At 43.8% G+C, this 16,061-nt stretch overlaps 1 protein-coding gene across 16 annotated transcripts in view; it reads left to right on the forward strand.

Annotated features, from left to right (window-relative positions):
- ZBTB20 (zinc finger and BTB domain containing 20) overlaps positions 1-16,061 on the forward strand; it is a 968,716-nt gene that overhangs the window by 609,102 nt on the left and 343,553 nt on the right. For 2 of the 16 annotated variants that reach the window (XM_075542499.1, XM_075542496.1), the window contains exon 1: positions 14,594-14,812. The exons of 9 other annotated variants lie outside the window; for them this stretch is intronic. The gene's annotated coding sequence lies outside the window, so the exon portion shown is untranslated. Of the gene's footprint in view, positions 1-14,590; positions 14,813-15,444; positions 15,573-15,657; positions 15,891-16,061 lie in introns of those variants that run through there. 5 more of the 16 variants (XM_075542500.1, XM_075542497.1, XM_075542492.1 and 2 more) reach the window with 5 other exon arrangements.

Below are 16,061 nucleotides of genomic sequence, written 5' to 3' on the forward strand. Positions count from 1 at the left end.
AAATTGTCAAGGATTTCATTTCGTTTGGGTACACCATCAACTCTCCTGGACACAGCAGTCACGAAATCAAATAATGGATTGCACTGGGCATAGGCACAGTAAAAGATCTCCTTACAGGTCCCTTTGAGGTCGAAAGTGCACCTCACCCAAGTATGGAATTTTCAGTTGCCTCATATGCACATGCAAGCTGGGACAACTGAAGAAAAATTGATAGATTTGAACGATGGCTTGGGCAAAAAATATTGACTATGCCAGGGACTTCCAAAAGAACAAATAAACCTGTCTTAGAAGAACAGCAGCCAAAATGCTCCTTAGACATGAGACTTTATCTCATGGTTTTGGACATACTAACAGGAGAAACCAGGCCCTGGAAAATGACAATGTGCTGAATAAAGTAGAGAATCGGGGGAAACAGGAAGACTCAAGGAAACAGATTGACCTGGTAGCTTCAAAAATGGGGTCAAACATAGCAACTGTTTTGAGACTGGCACAGGATGGGCAGTATTGTCTTCTGTACAGAGCGAGGGTCACTGATGAGCCAACCGGACAGCACCTAACACAGCAACAGCAGCAGCAGAAGCCATCCATTCCTATAACATGACACCTTCCAACTGTCTGGTACATGATGTCCTGAAAACTGGCCCAAAAATGTTACAGGGGAGCACTACCAGTAACCCATAGAGTTAAAAAATATTGGTAGACATTGCTGAATTCTTCAGAAATTCTTCAAATAAGATTATGTCTCATTCCCTTAACTTAAAAAGTATTTCCCAGTCAGTATAAAGTTCAAAATATCTTTATCTGATTCCTGTTTTCTCACACATTTAAACTTTTATTTGAGGTAGAAAGTTTCCCTTCTGGACAAGCTGCAGTCTGGAAGTGGTCAAATGCCAGGGGGTGGGGGGGTGCGGGGAGAGGGAAGACAGGGTCCTAATGAAACTTTGTTGTAGAGTAGTCCTCACAGGAAGACAGGATGGGCTACGTAACTGCAGCCTTTCATTTGTGGACCCTTTCATAGAGCCCTGTAGTTTGAGTTCAAACTGAAAGTTGCTAGCAGTCCTCCATCGCTGCAGGCAGCTCCGTGTCTTTTCCCCCTACCTCCTGCCATGATTATGTTGGCCCCTGATTAAATCACACCTTATATTTAAGGTCACTAACCTAAGACGACCCACAGCTACTTATTTCTCACCCCAACAGTTCCCTGTTTCTTGTAATATTTGGAAGGCTTGGAAATAGCTACAGCACCACCTTGCGTGGTCTTTTCTCCCAGAGCAAATGCTATAATAGCTTCCCCGCGCGTGGGTTCAAACCTCAGGTGAAAGATTTTGTTAGCTAATTAGCATGTTAAGGAGTCTGGAGCATCTAAGTGAGTCACAGTCACTACCTAAGGGACAGAGAAACTGCCCCCTTGCTAGTGGGGTATGACAAGTGCCGCCTCTCGCTCATTCGAATGGAGCCGAACTGCAGAGCACTGCCCTCCTCCGAAATCTGGCTGGGTCGGGGATTTTAAAAACCATTATGCAAACATAACCCACTAAAGGCGAGCTGCTGTAAGGTTTTTAAACTCTCCTTGAAAAGCATAAACAAACGTTTGGGTCCATGGACATAGACCCCATCAAATGTTGCCCACAGAACGATAAATAATAATACCCGAGTATCATTTCATTTCTTGACTGCTGGTTCCTGGAACAAGGAGCCCTAGTGGCATAGCAGTTACATGTCGGGCTGCTAACTACAAGGTCAGCAGTTCAAAACCACTAGCCACTGCTAGAGAGAAATATAGGACTTTCTCACTTCTATAAAGATTCACAGTCTCAGAAAGTTACAAACGCAGTTCTATCCTGTCCAGTAGGGACTATGCGTTTTAGTCAGCTCAATGGCAGATAATTTTGTTTGTTTTATTGGGTTCCCTGGGCATTGATTGTTGATCCAAGTTAAGAATGAAATGCTTGATGACATTAGTTATTTTTGTGTTTATCCTGAGGCTGTGAGGATTTTTGTCGTCTTTACATCTGGTGTAGTCCAAATTAAAGGCTATCTTTTACCTTTATCACTAAGTGCTGTATTCGTTTTCAGTGAGCGATGTGGCAGCATGTACATATCACAGGTGGTTAAATTAATCTTGGTCCAATCTTGCTGCATTATTCTTCCTCATATCAGTCTAATTTCTTGGATTGCATGGCAATCTATAGATTAAATGAAGTAAAGTCAGACAACCCTCTTCCAGTTTAAACCATTTCTCACCATGGCGAGTGCTGTTCTTCATTGGAGTGCCAGCTCTGAGTCCTGGCAACCCAGGGTTCACAGCACAAGTGCCACCCAAGTCCGAATGGTCTCCATGATCACTAGGACAAGAGGATGCTGGGCCCTGCCTTACTCTGTTTCCTCAACCTCAAGTTTAGCATTGGGCTTCTATAATATGACTTAGTGGAATACCAAAACAATAAATGAAAGTAATTTCATTTTTGAATTGACTGACATGAATTCCAGGATAATTTTAGGGATTTGATGTTATTATTTATCTTCAGACCTTCATTTTACCTGAAAAATATTCCAGTGGACTGATTGATATGTTCAACATAAAGAAGTGCAAGCTTATGAATGTGGCATTTCTAGCGTGCCTATTTGATAAAAGTTCCTTGCTACTACAGACCTCAGCCTCTTTGGTTAGTTAGTATTCTTTAGTTGTTTTGTTTTTAGCTGAATATTATTTCAAATTTTTTACAAAGGAACATCTATTTTGCTTTAACGGGTTGAGTGATGTATTTCCAGTGGCAGATCTTTAAAATAACTCCTCTAAAACCTCAAATATTAACCTAAAATAATAATTGGACCTGGATAAGTTATTTAATTTATCTGGCCCTCAGTTTTCTCATCTTCAAACTCAGGTAACTGGACTCACATGGTCCCTAGCTATATTCAACTCTAGAATTTATTAACTAATTTTCCAGTTCAATATAACAAGTATTTATAGAATGCTTGAATCATGCAGACCAATATGGTGCAGCACAGGAGTAAGCATACAGCTATGAAGAATATTTGATTTGCTCTTGTAGTTGTTAGGTGCCATCTAATTTATTTCAACTCATAAGTACCCCATGTGAGAGAGTAGAACTGCCCCATCATGTTTTCCAGATTTTAATCTCTTCAGAGGCAGATCAGCAGGTCCTTTCTCTCACAGAGCGCCGGTGGGTTTGAACTGCCAACCTTTTGGGCAGCCACGCATTTAACACCTCATGTTGATGCTAGAACAAAATCCACCAAACCTATTGCCATTGGGCCAATTACAATTTATAACAACCTTACAAAACAGGGAAGAGCTGCTCAGTAGGGTTTCCAAGGCTGAACCTTTTGATGGAAGGAGTCTGCCACACCTTTCTTCCGTGTAGCAGTTAGTGGGCTCAGACAAGCCATCAGTCTTTGGGATAGCAGCCGGGGGCTTAGCCACTGTGCCCCTAGAGCTCCTCTGTACTCATGCTCGTAGTTTATAATTTAATGAGTTTGATATGCACATTCTCCAATCTATCCTACCTCCTTATGCCTGAGACACTATTGAAGAATAACATTCTCAACATATGATTCATTTGCCAGGGTTTCTCATATCTGGATTTTGAGAGCCAAAATCGGTACTGGAACTATCATTTTTTCATACCATTGTGTGTTTTATCTCATCTTCATTACAAAAAAAATTACAGTATTACAGAGCCATTTTCTCACTCATTCTAAAAGTAACGCAATATAAATAGAAAATAAGTGTTGTTCCTTCCATTTTAATGATTAGAAAACTGGATCCTGGGTTTCCTGGAGTTATATCAATGAACCAGTGAGTAAGAACAGGTGAAACTCGAGAACTCGGGCTCCCAAACTGCTCAGCCAGTTCCCTTTGAATGCGACCGTGTTCTCGGGTCAGTTCTCCAGAGCCTAATTGCTAAGCGGTCTTGCACCCACTCCCTGCTTCTTTCTCTAACCCAAATAGCTGTTTAGCCGTCGATGATTTTTGAAGTATCAAAAGAGAAAAAGGTGTCGTGGGAAGAATGAATGTGTGCAGCAACAGATGTGCTACGCAAGCTGTGACAGACACACTGTAGGGTGTTTCAGCCTTCCTCTATCAAGCTACTCCATGAACATGTGACTACAGGCACAGCAGCTGTGAAGAAACCTGCGCTTTTGCTAGTTGAGAACGATATTCTAAGCATGTCACTCTGGGAACACTGCCTCAGATCCGGGCCTCTGTAGAATTTTCCTAAGCTCCTCTTGAGGGGAGTCAAGAACAGAAGACACACGCTTCTTTTTATAAATCTTGAAAGCCGTACCTTAGAAACAGGTGATTTTGTTTCCTTCTTTACCTCAATCTTCCTGGGTAATTTAAAAAAAAAAAGGGCCAGGGGTGCATACTCATCTTTGGTCAAAAAAAGGTTTTTTTCTGAAAAAGGAGAATGGTGGGCCTGCACCACTGAGTGTTTAAACAGGTGTCCGTGCCACTGGTCTGCCTCAGGAACGGCAGTCTCCTCCTTCTGGAGACCCTGGGGTTAAGAGAATGGTTCTCATGTCAGCTTTCAGGAGCCCATGTAAAGGAAAGCTCAGGTGATACTTAAGTCTTATTACCTGGTTACCAGCCCACTGCCTCCCTCTCATTCTGTGTTCTCATGAAGAAATTGATTTAATAGATTCAGGATATTATTAAATACATTCTGCATTAATATTATATGTCCTCTTTGAATCCAAGTGGCAATACAATAGAATTTCATTTTATAAATAACACCTTTCAAGCTAACACCACAGGGCACGGTACAAAAGAATCAAAATAGAACACAAATGCTGTAATCAAATGCAGACCCCAGGAAGGCTGATTAAAAAGGCATGTTGCTAGTGAGAGCAGCCGACAGGGTAAGTATAGTGGGTCATAGCAGAAAAGCCAGCTGAACAGAAGGGCAAACGAAAATAAAATGGACTTGCCTGCCTGATTCACATGGACTTATGACTCTCCTGTGTCATCTTCTCCTCTCAGACTCAGGAATTACAGGGAGAGTGGGTGTGCATTGGGGCGGGGGCATCGAGTGTAGGGCATTAAGTTTATCCCCAATCTTCGCACACAACACAAACAAAAGATCCTGAGACAACCACCTGCAGCTGACAGCAATGCCTACCATCCGACTGTGAGACAACCCAACAAGGCTGGCGTTGCTTGATAATGTCCCGCTGGTTTAGCCAGAAGCACAACTGTGAGGAAGCGAGCAGATCAATCTCACACTGGAGAGCAGAGGGTACAACTATGACCCGGCAGAGAGCGAGCGGTGCTTGTGGTCTTAGCTCCCTGGGAGTCTCTTCTCCATAGGCCTCTCAACCTCTCCCAAACACCACCTTTGTCTAATGCCAGGAGTTTGTGTTTTAAAACCCTACGCCAAACCATAGCAAACTACAGGTTCAGTCCTCTGTCCCCTTTTTAATGAAATTAAGGAATTAGGAGAAGATCGATAGTGTGTTCCCGAGTATATGCCCCACCTATGTGGAAAACCAGCCGTCACAGTGATCACAGTGTGCCTTCGTCGTCTTCTTCTAGAGCGTGATGACTGAGCTTCTCTAACACTGAAGGTCGAACTATACAGGACCGGAATCATGGGAAGTCTCCCTATTAAATACATCGTGTTCTCAAAAAAACAGTAACTCATAATGAATCGTTCTGCTGTGCTACCCCCTGCCCTCAAGTTGACGCTGATGACTCCCGGATACCCTCCTTAAGTGGCAAACTAAAACTGCGCCAGAGGGTCTCCAAGGCTGTCAGTCTTCGCTGGAGCACACTAGCACACCTTTCTCCTGCGTAGCGGTGCATGAGTTTGAACCCCTGACCTTTTGGTTAGCAGCCAAGAGCTTAGCCACTAACCCCCCAAGAACAATCAAATAGTGATTATAAAGCCAATAAACAGAGAGAAAGGAAGAAATTATTATTCAGGTGGGGTTTTTGTTTTGTTTTACCTCTCTCAAAGCTAGAGGTTATTGTAATCGTTCTCTCAATCATCTGCTTAATTGATATTTTGGAATGGGATCACTGATGTAAATTTAGGCTAATAGTTTAGTTTTTAAATTTTTTATGGTGCATTAATTGAAAGTGTACAGAGCAAACTCTTCAGTTTCACATTCAACAATCCATACGTGTTTTGTTTCAACTCCTGCATTACAGTTCCCTCGATGTACCATCACTTATCTCATTTCCTCCCTTTGTTTCCTGTTTCCATTCCTCCTCCTGTCCTACCCTTTGAACTTTGTCCTTGGGTCAACACTGCCTTTTTTACTTAAATGGTGGATAATTCTAACATGGGGGAAGGGATGTGGTTCAACTCCAGGCCTGAAGGGGAACCACGGCTCACAGTCTCTGAGGTACCACCAGTCTCTCTCAGACCAATAAGCCTGGGCTGTTGTACAATCATTTAGCATTTTGTACATCTTTTTTCTTGAATCTATGAAACACATACGGAGAAGATTGTCGTACAAGTACTACCATTGCTACTTTTATAGGACCTTCTCTTTCTTAATTTTGTCAGTATCTTTAGCTATGCAGGGAGACCTAATGTACTAGTAAAAGCACACAGAAGTGTGGTAAACTGAGAACACTGCACAATAATCTCCCAAGAGAGTTGGTTCATAAGATCTGTGAGCAAATAATAGTGATACTTGTGCCAGTTATCAATGGATGAGGGTAAGTAAAGTCTATTGCTACTAGAATTCCAGTTTCTACTGGCGTGGGTTTGCTTGCATGAGTTAATCCAAAACAAAAGATAGTGGACCAGGTCTCTGATCAGAGGGTGACTCTCGGCCATGCACTTATCTCAGTCTCCTTGGAAGCCTTTCCAAAAAGAGAATGCATTTTGTAAGTGATTTTGAGGTCGGGGCCAATGCCACATTCTAAACGACGCTCAAGTGGACATCTTCTCAAATCACTGATGCTTTGTAACAAGATTTGGGGAATGCTGCACCCAGCAAATTAATGATTTTTAAATGGCTCACAGGTTTTGAAGGTTGGGAAGATCTTAAAGATGAACCAAGAGAGGAAAGACCATCAACCTTGACAAATGAAGCTGGCCCAATTCCAAACAATCGGTGGAAAGTGGCCATAGAATTGGCACTGGGGAGCTAGCTACTACTGGCGGGACCTCACGGGTTTGGGTATTTTCAATGGAAAGCAAACGTTTTGGCCTCAGTAAGCTTTGAGCTCAATGAGTGCCAAACAGCTTGTGCAAAGACTAGTTCATTCAAGTAGCTAGCCGGCCTCCCCCCATCTTTCCAGCAGGATCAAAGCTAATGAAGACAATATTGTGGAACACATTGTAACGGGGGGGGGGTGCGTTTTAGATTTACCAAGAATATCCAGAGAGCAAGATCCAATCAAAACGATGTCTTCCAAGAGTATCGATCTGCTAGACCAGTTCAATTGAAGGTGGCGAGGTGAGCTCAGAAGGTTATAGGAACCGCTTGGGGGGATCACAAAGACGTAGTACTGAGAGATTGTCTTAAAGGATACAGGATGATCAGGGCATAATTATGAAAAGTTTTAAGAAAATTGAAAACTGTGTTGGTCAAAAAAAGACCAGGATAGGTACACCAAAGGTTGTTGTTTGCTTTTTCTTCACAATTATCTACTTGCACCCTCTTTGAGGGGTCACGAAGGGCTGCCCGATGTGAATTTAATTGGGAAACTTTACCTCACCTTCCTTACAGACCTAATCTTATGCCTTCAGACTTACTTTTGTTCCAAATACTCAAAGAACATTTAAAAGACACATGACTTGTGTCTGTTAAGGATGTTGACCTGGTGTAAATTTCTCAGGGTAGGGTTAGAAAGATTGAAACACCTTGTCAGAAGTGTATAGATGTGGATGAAGGTTATGTTGAGAAACAATAGCTTCACATTTTGATCTATTTGTTTAATTAAGGTTTCTATTATTTTATGGCAATGCTTTTTTTTTTTTACATACCCTTATACTGGCACACGGTTTCAGATTTTCCTTTTCTTGCTTGCTCTTCAAAAATGTGTTCTTTAAATGTTTTTCCTTTGCCTGCTGGTACAAGAGTGCTTTTTCAGTAGAGGCTGGTGGAGGGACAGTGCAGGGAGAAGATATTTTGCTTCCTGGTTCTCATGTACCCATTAGGCAAGTGCCTGCAGCATGCATAGTTTGTCGTTTCCAGTTCCTACAGCACTAGGAGTGCTAGGAGTCTTCAGCATATATAATGGCCCCATGCAAATTGCTCCGGACCTCTGGTCCACAGTAGTTTTGTAGTGGTGTGCCCTGTCCAACAGGGTCTCAATCTTAGCCTGAAGCTGGGTTTAGGCAAGGGAGGACTCTTGTTTTGAAACTCTTTATCAAACACAGGGGGAGTGGCTACTCCTTGTATTTGCTATCCCTATATCCTTTATATGAAAGTAGTGGTGTTTCAGTGTAGAATGTTCATCTTCCAGGAGGAAAACTAGTTTTGGTTTCTGGTCATTCCATCTCATGCCTACCTACTACCACCCGTCTGTCAACATAACTTGTGTGTTGTTATGATGCTTAAGATGTTTCAGCAGAACTTTCAGACTAAGACAGACTAGACAGAAAATCTTGGCAAGATACTTCTGAAAACCAGCCAATGAAAACTCTATAGATCATCATAGTCTGGGAGAATATCCTAGGTCTGGGGCAGGACAAGGCCGTGCATGGGCTCAGCAAGAGTTGAAGCAGACTCAATGACAACTAACAGGAATAGCTTATCATTCTGAGCACTTTTACTTCTCAGTAGCTTCTCCCTCTTGCCTCCAACTCTCCTGTTATAATGAATAATTTCCAGGTGGTATAAAATTTCCAAGTACAAATTGCTATGGGGCTTCTCTCTTCTGTTGGATGCTAATTGATACTCCAAAGAATATGAAAATCCGTAGTCTTCCGTGAGGGAGCATAAACCTAAGGAGCCCTGGTGGCTCTGAGGTCAGACTGTAGGCTGCTAACCACAGTGTCAGTGACTCGAGCCTACCAGCTGTAACGGTTTGCCGTGTCAGACGTCCTGGGAAGGGTTTCTCTGAGTCAGAATCCACTCAGTGGCAGTGGGTTTGGGTTTGGTTGCTATACAGTGGATTAGCATTGGTACCATGTGTCTTATGTAGGCCTGAGTAATAGAGGAATAAAATGTTTTGTACATTTGGCTTTGGGAGTGAAAAGTGACTTAATAAATGCTGTATTTGATTTTTATGGTACATATGGTTTCAAAGATTAATTTATAAATATTTTTCTTGATTTTTCTGAGTGCTTTTAAAATGTAGTCTAATATAAAGCCATCAACAAAAGTCCAGACTTCAGAATAATTATTTGACCTAAAAATAATTGGAAAATAATAATATTGTACTAGAATGTGAATTTTTAAATTATTAATCCTAGGGTAATAATGAAAGCCATCATTTATTGAGAACTCAGAAAGTCGTTGGCACTTTAAATTAATTTATTGAATCCTCAGTAGAAGCAGATACTATTATTATCCCTGTTTAAAAAATGGAGAACAGAGGCTTGGGAAGGTTAGAGAACTCATTTAAGATGATGCCGCTAGTAAGTTTCAGAAGCAAAATTTGAACCCAGATATGTCAATGAGCCCTGGATCTCAACTACTGCCCCCGGCTGCCTGACTCTTAGCACTGAAGCAAAAGTGGTTGGTTATCTACAAGATCAAAGATGCAGAGAAAGAAACCCTGAACTATGCCTAGAATGTTCCTGCCATATTCCTGAGCCAGTCAGCTGGGTGCTTTTACCTCACAAGCTCTGGACAAGCTAGGTGAGCAGTGGGGCTCAAGGCCCCAGAACCAGAGACCAGGGGATCAGAAACCCAGCAGCTGTAATTCAGAGCTGAATTGAAGGCAGATGAAATATTAACAGCAGTTCTAGCAGCACACGATGAAATATGAGATCCTGTATCAGAAATTATTAGTAACCTGTTCAAAGAAATGCTGAAAAATGGCCGTTACCAAATTAAAACTGGGAAACAGAACCCAAATGGGAAATTTCAAAAAGTTTGGAGGAAAATAAATGACAGACCGCTCTCTTGGCTCTTATTATTATGGCATCCTAAATCCTACTTGGCAATGGAAGGATGGAGGTGAAATAAGAACTGCTATCACTGCCAGTGCCTGTCCTCAAATTTGTATTCCTAAATGTTTGTGATGGTGTCTGCGGCTGATTGGAAAAATAGTTGGAAGTTGGTAGCATTTTAGCTTCATCTAAATGGAAGAGTCTGGAGACTTTTATTATGAAAGGCTTCCTCTCATTTGTGAATTGGCCCCTTTGCTCCATTTTTGGATGGCTGGCTTCCTCCATGCCGAGTCACACTAACGGCTCTACACGGGAAAGCTATTCTCCTTCAAAACCCTCGCATGCAAAGCGGCTATCTGGATGCGTGAATGTTTATGACTCACACTGTCTAGCGTCAGAAAGAGAGAGAGGTTACAAATGCAGAATACCAGGTAGTAAAGGAAGGAGGAGATAGTTTCCATCAGTAAGTGGGGGCAGAATATAAGCCGAGCTGTGGAGCGCTTGGTGCCAGAGGGAAAATGGGAAATGAGCTATAGAACCATAGAATCTTAGTGTTGGCAGTGACTGTGGAGTGCATGCTGCCCTACCCTATCATTTTTCAATGAAGAGACTGAGACGTGGGGAGTTAAGGGACTTGACTTGCCCAAGACACATAGTTGTCAGGCCAAACGCATTTCCCAACTCCCAGTCCGGCATGATCCTGCCATCCTCTACTGAAAATTAGCACTAACCCAGCCTGGAACATAGTAAGAGCCGGCGTCTGTGTGGGGAGGAGAATTGATGGATTTGGAGGTGGAAATCGGTCTGTGAAAAGGAGAGCGGAAATGATGGCTCTCCCTCATTGTGACTCATGGGCCAAGCTTGTGCAAGAGGTTTTGTGTCGCTTTACTCCCCTGCCTCTTCCCACAAAAGCAGTAAAGCAATTTGGTTGTAATCCCCCAGGACTGATATCGATGTATTTCAGGTTTGCTCTGCTCCAGGAATCTTCCCACGTACATTATCTCCAGGTGTCGATTGGCTTATGGATGGTATGCTATGGATCCTTTGGATTTGCGCAAGCCTCACCTTCTCCCTCTTGCAATGAGTGACACACGCTGAGGTGTCTGAGTGGGGAGTACCTTCTCCGTGGACCATGCCTAGCTCCCAAGTAGGTTTGAGGTGTAGAGATGACTCTTGCTCCATCCCTGTAGTCTCTCGGCTTCATGGCAAACTGGGGCCAGAGGAAGGCCGTTTGATCAAAATCCTGAGGCAAGTAGAACAGTTTTGTTATAAACCAGTAGCAAAAAGGCTTACAAGAAAAATATTTCCATATAATTCTCTTGTGGAAAACGGCAGCATCTTTTAGAGAGAGAGACACACACACAGAGAGACGCACACACACCACAACCACCCCCCACCACCCTGTACCACCCCCTACCTTTTTTTTTTCTCAATGAGAAGATTGCTCAATATAATGAAAACTACAGATGGGATGATTTGTTTGAAAAGTGATTATATACAAGAGAGGGCTTATAGGTGGGTAGGCAGGGGGGTGGGGAGGCGGGGCTAACTGAAATGAGAGAAGATAATGCTTGACCGGGTCTAGTAAAATATTCCCTGCCACAATCACTGTTCCATGAAGAAACTGAGCCAAGAGGCCTGACTAACCTAACCTTCAGTTCAGAGCTGCCATTCTGTGGGAGGCATCAGGGAAAGAACATCCGGATTTGGGTTACACAGTAATCACTGCTGGGTGTCAGCATTCATCAGCCAGATGGTCAGGCACACAATTAATCAATTAGGTTGGGATGCTCAACTGGACTAAATTTCCCTTTTGGTAAAAAAAAAAAAACCCTCATCATGCGGTTCAAGGCCAATGGCACTTTTATCCTGTTGCTTTTGGAGACGCTTCCAAAAATTCCTCTCTTCTTTTTAAGGCTTCTCGTTACTGGAGACTTTTAGCCCCAAGTTGCTCAGCCGACATTTAACCTGTTGCACTCAAGCCGATTCTGACTCACATGACCCTGAAGGACATAGAAGAACTGTCCCACAGGGTTTCCAAGTGTGTTCTCTTTATGTATGCAGGCCACCCCATCTTTCTCCTCACAGTAGCCCATGGGCTCAAACTGCCCACCTCTGTGGTTAGCGGTCTAGTGCTTAACCACTTCACCCTCCATTTGGCAACACAAGAATTTAAAAGGGAGCATTGCCAGAGGGGTCGTGGGGAAGAGATGAGTCACCCAGGGTTCAGTTTAGCAACAATGAAACTCAAAATCTTCCTCTAGTTCTTAAACACTTCCTACCCCCCCCCCCCACAGTGATCATGATCCCAATTCTACCTTGTAAACCTGGTTAGACCAGAGGATGCACAGCGGTGCAGTAGGGATCTGGAAACACAGGGAATCTAGGACGATGAACCCCTCAGGACCAGCGGTGAGAGTGGCGACACCGGGAGGGAAGGGGATGTAGAAAGGGAGAACCGATCTCTGGGATTGATGTGTAACTATCTCTCTGGGGGATGGGCAACAGGAAAGTGGGTGAAGGGAGACGCCGCACAGTGTAAGATAAGGTAAAATAATAATTTATAAATTATTAAGGGTTCATGAGGGAAGGGGAGGGACGGGAGGGGGAGGAAAAAATGGAAAATGTGCTGATTCCAGGAACCCAAGTGGAAGGCGAATTTTGAGAATGACGAGGGCAACGAATGTATAAGGGTGCTTTACTCAATTGATGTATGGATGGATTGTGATAAGAGTTGTATGAGCCCCAATAAAATGATTGATGAAAATAAAAAATAAATTTTAAAAAGTGAGCATTGCCACTGCATCAGTTGTTACTCCTAGCAATCCTCTATAGGGTTTTTGTAAATCTTTATGGGAGCAGACAGCCTCATCCCGAGGAGCAGCTGGTGGGTTTGGACCACTAACCTTGTGGTTAGCAGTCCAACGCTTGCCTGATATCATGGGCACCCAAATCAAGGCTTTAACATAATATTTAAATGTTCTGTGATCAAAGTTAACATCTAACATACCTAGCGAAAAATAAGCTTCTGAGAGCCATTGCCTCTAAAGGGAATTGACTGATTTTCTATAGTCTACATATTGGTTCTATGGAGTTCAGTGGAACGGCATTGAAGGGGTTTTTTTTTATCCACGTAGCACAGGCAAAGACGATATGATAACATACTAATTGTCATTTTCAGGTACTCCTGTGATAAGGTCTTAGGAACATTGATTGGGTCCTCATAATAATTCATTGAGGATGATAATTGACTTCCGTTTATTTCATAGAGAAGTTGACTGAGGCTAGCTGGAGAAGTAGATTTGCTAAAGACATGTTGAAATAACAATGTTCTCTGTAATGAAAACCCAATAATATTTATATGTTTTATACATTTACATCTGTCAGGGAAAGCAACTAGAAATATAAGCTGGGTTCTTAGTATTTCTCCTCGCCCAGCTTCAGAGAAATCCCTCATTACTGTTTCCCAACTCTGAGATTACTAATTCCATTCCCTGTGCCAATCTTGTAGTACTTGTCTTGAGATCACCTTGTGCTTGGTTCAGGTCCATTATTGCCATCTGCCGATAATTCTCCCTCTCTACCTCCCTTTCCTTATTATGATGTGGTCCCTCCAAATGTGTTCCAGAAGCCACGACTCTGCTCTGTCAGCTCTGAGTTATGTTATGAGCCTACTTCTCCCCTCATCGGATATGCTCCTTCCCCGTTCGGTGTGGTACACTTCTCGTGCACAAGACGTGTCTGACAGTGGTTTTGATGGGAAGCCTGACTTCCTGCTGGAGGTTGGTGGTGACCCCGTTGAGTAGCTACGGGATCATAACGCCATGCCCAGTCCCATCAATGAATTTGCTGTGCCTCTCGTCTCAGCTCTACCACTGCCATGGTATACTAAGGAATGCTTTGTTTGTTTGTTTGACCAAGTCACGTCCAGTGTTGTGCAGACCACGGACACTTTTGATCCAAATGTGTGTCTTTGAGATGTTGAAGACTTACCCTTAAGCATATGTTTGTATGCACTACACCTCTGCCTAGTTTGTTTGTTCGCGTCACCACTTTCTGATTGGGAAAGTAGGATCAAAATACAGGGAGAGTACAGAGGTCAATGTCACTTCTTAGTTCACCTTAAAGAATATGTGAAAGGAGTCCAGGACTCCACCAGCGTCCTCCTTTGTTTTTTTCACTGTGCTCCTATATTTTGCGCTTGGTAACCAGGGGGACGGAGCCCAGGTGGTAGACTCATAACCACAAGGCTGGCTGTTCAAACCTACCACTTGCTCCCTGGATAAAAGCTAAGGCCAGTTTCTCTCATAAATAGTTCCAGCTTCAGGAACCTTATTTAGGATCATTACGAATCAGAATCCACCCGACGGCAGTGACTTTCTGTTGGGTGGGGATCAGCAGCAATTGTAAGTTTTTCCTCTTGCTCCTCTTCCTGCAGTCCCACAGTCCTTACCTCACCGCTGCTGCCGAGGCTGTCACTGGGACCCCCAGTGCCCTGTTGTATCACAGAGCCTGAGTCCTGCCCTCTAGCCTGCCTTGCCACTTCACTTTGCTCCTGCCCTCAACTCGCTGCTGTCCCAGGCCTGGCCTCTCCCGACCAGAGACTGCTGACTCATCCTGGCCTGTGCCAAACTGTGCAGTCGCTCAGTGATGTGGACAGGAGTCGAAGGACTGGCATGAGATCACTGAACTCATTTCACTTGTTGCTTACGGTACAGTCCAGCATGAGCTGGACATGTAGGAACTCAGCCTCCCGAGCAGACAGAGTAAGTAGACGAAACACACTACACGGCCAAGTCCTCAACAAGCAGTTGCCGGCCGGGCGGTGGGTGGAGGGCTTGCTTGATCATGGCCGTGGCTAGGGCACTCCAGTTCATCAGTTTTCCTTTGTCCTCTCGTCTTCCTCTCCCCCATAGTCACAACCCCACCCCCCCTTCCCTGTACTTCCCTTCTGAAAATGTCCGGATGGCACAGCAATGATCCGGGCAGAAATGAGATTTTGCTTATGAGCAGCCTCCGTACGAAATCCTGGAACAGTGACCCGGTGGAAACTGCTGAGTTCAGTTTGTCAACTGGGAACTCATGTGAACTTCCCAAGCAGAATTCAAGGGGACGAGAACTCTTTTTCATTCTCCGTGCCCTCCTCCTAGTTCTTTTTCTTTCAGTTTTGAGGGAGGTACTTTTCAGGAGGCATGGCTGCATTCTAGTGTGGTGTAAAGTTTTCCGTTGCGAGACAATAATGTACATTCCTCGGGCAGGACGGGATGGAGTTTTTGTTGTTGTTGTTTCTCTTGCTGTTGTTTATTTATAAGACATTTCCTCTCAGTTAGTGGAAGTTAGATCGTAAGAGGCTCCAGTGATTTTCCTTCCACCTCCCCTCCCTAATTCTGTGCCTCAGCCCTCTGGAACACTGTGAACTCCACAAACTAATCAGAGCAGAGAGCTTCGCAGCCAGGCCCGGACACTCTCAAGAGACTGTGTGCTGATTCTCAGTCGTCACTCCTTGGATCAGGAACCACAGTCCTGGTGAGTGGTGAGGTTCCAGAATTTTGATGTGTCAAGGATTCTATTCTTGGTGTCTCTAAGACAAGCAGGAAATAAAAGGCTTTAAAAAAAAAAAAACCACCACCAAAAAAAAAAAAACAACATTAAAAAGAAAGAAAGCTACATCAACCGGGTGGCTGGTGAAGACTTTAGTGCGCACAGCTGCGAGCACTCTATGGCCAGTGGCAGAGCCTTGAGCCTGTGCTCGGGATGAGCCTGCAGGCATAGATTTCATGCTGCCACCGATGGATGTCAGCCTTGACATGTCTAGCAAACACGCTTGTGGGAGAAGGAAGATAGGTGAGTGAATGGAGGCGTGGAGGCGGTCGGCGGTGGCATGAGGGGCAGCAGGAGGAGGAAGTGAAAGTGGATGAATTGTGCAATTGGAGTGTCTTTCTCCCAACTCTCCTCTGCTCTCTGTTCTGAGCATTTACATTATGCTCCCAATACTGAAGTTCTAAGTCAAGCAGG

This window comes from Tenrec ecaudatus, chromosome 2 (genome assembly GCF_050624435.1).
Source record: "Tenrec ecaudatus isolate mTenEca1 chromosome 2, mTenEca1.hap1, whole genome shotgun sequence".
Lineage (NCBI taxonomy): Eukaryota > Metazoa > Chordata > Mammalia > Afrosoricida > Tenrecidae > Tenrec > Tenrec ecaudatus.